The sequence below is a fragment of the Cebus imitator genome, unplaced genomic scaffold, assembly GCF_001604975.1.
Source record: "Cebus imitator isolate Cc_AM_T3 unplaced genomic scaffold, Cebus_imitator-1.0 Scaffold17, whole genome shotgun sequence".
NCBI lineage: Eukaryota > Metazoa > Chordata > Mammalia > Primates > Cebidae > Cebus > Cebus imitator.
Genome location: NW_016107332.1, coordinates 4,965,200 through 4,966,893, shown reverse-complemented (window position 1 = coordinate 4,966,893; position 1,694 = coordinate 4,965,200). Strand labels below are relative to the sequence as shown.

At 35.3% G+C, this 1,694-nt stretch overlaps 1 non-coding gene across 1 annotated transcript; it reads right to left on the bottom strand.

The window, feature by feature from the left end:
* Positions 1 to 1,128: 1,128 nt before the first annotated feature.
* Positions 1,129 to 1,235, bottom strand: LOC119468568. The gene has a single exon (XR_005197262.1). It is a non-coding gene; the product is annotated as a U6 spliceosomal RNA (small nuclear RNA).
* Between the last annotated feature and the right edge of the window lie 459 nt (positions 1,236 to 1,694).

Sequence of the window (1,694 nt, the reverse complement as noted above, 5' to 3'; positions counted from 1 at the left end):
GTAGTTGTGAAGTCTGGGTGTTTAGTGTATCCATTATCCAAATAATGTACATTGTACCCATTAGGTAATTATCATCCGCCTCCCTCCCAACCCCTACTCTTCTTAGTTTCTGAGTCTATCATTCCACACATTATGCCCACATATATAGATTAGTTTTCACTTATAAGTAAGAACATATGGTATTTTTTTCTTCTGCTTCTGACTTGTTTCATTTAAGATAATGGCCTCAAGTTCCATCCATGTTTCTTCAAAGACATGATTTTGTTTTATGGCCAAATACTATTCTTTTGTGTACATATACATTGTCTCTATCCAGTCATCCTCTGATGGGCACTTAGGTTGAATCCAAATCTTTGCTGTTATGAATAGTGCTGCAATAAACATGAGTGCAGTTATCTTATTGGTAGATATAACTATTTCTTTTCCTTTGGGTAGATACCCAGTAGTGTAATTGCTAGATCAAACGGCAGCTCCATCTTTAGTTATTTGATAAATCCCCATACTGTTTTCCATACAGGTTGTGCCAATTTGTATTTCATCAACAATGCACAATCCTTCCCCTTTCTCTGCCTCCTCAACCACATTTGTTACTTTTTGTCTTTTCAGTAATAGCCATTCAACTGATGTAAGATGACATCCCATTGTGGCATTAATTTAATTTCTCTGATGATTAGCAATGTTCAGCATTTTTATATCCTTGTTGGCTATTTGTATGAAACACAGCTATTGAAAGGAGAAATTTGAAAATGTTCTATTTTCAATAGATTTTTTTTATACAAATAGCCAACAAACGTATAAAAAATATGCAGCTTTTGAAAAATATCTGTTAGTATCTTCTGGCCACTTTTTAATAGGGTTGTTTGTTGTGAGTTGCATTCCTTATAAATTATTGATATTAGTCCCCTGTCAAATGCATAGTTTACAAACATCCTCTCCCATTCTGTAGGCTGTCTGTTGACTCCGTTGATTGGTTCTTACGCTGTGCAGAAGCTTCTAAGTTTAATCAAGTACTACCTGACTATCTTTGTTTTTGTTGTTTTTGCTTTTGAGATACTAGTCATGAATTTTCCACCCAGACAAATGTCAAGAAGAGTCTTTCCTAGGCTTACCTCTAGTATCTTTATAGCTAAAAATATAAAATGCTTCATGAATTTGCATGACATCATTTAGCAGGGGCTATGTTAATTTCTTATGCATCATTCTAGTTTCAGTATGCATACTGCTGAATTCAACACGAAATCTGTTGTTTACTGTAAGTACTTTCATTAATAATTTGATTTGGATTTTCTAGATAATGTACTACAGCTTCTAAATCAGCACTTGCAGTTTCATCTTGCACTTTTATGTTGTGAAGATGGCTTCTTTCCTTAAATCCCAAGAGCCAACGTCTGCTAGTTTCCAACTTTTCTTCTGCAGCTTCCTCACCCCTCTCAGCCTTCACAGAATTGAAGAAACTTAGGGTCTCACTCTGGATTCAGCTTTAGTTTAAGGGAATATTGTGGCTGGTTTGATCTACTCACACTAAGCAAACTTTCTTAATATCAGCAATAAGGTTATTTCACGTCATCATTCCTGTGTTCACCGAAGTAGCACTTTTAATTTCCTTTAAGAACGTTTCCTTTGTACTCACAACTTTGCTAACTTGTACTCACAAGTCTAGTATAAGAGGCTTAGCTTTCAGCCTGTCTCAGTTT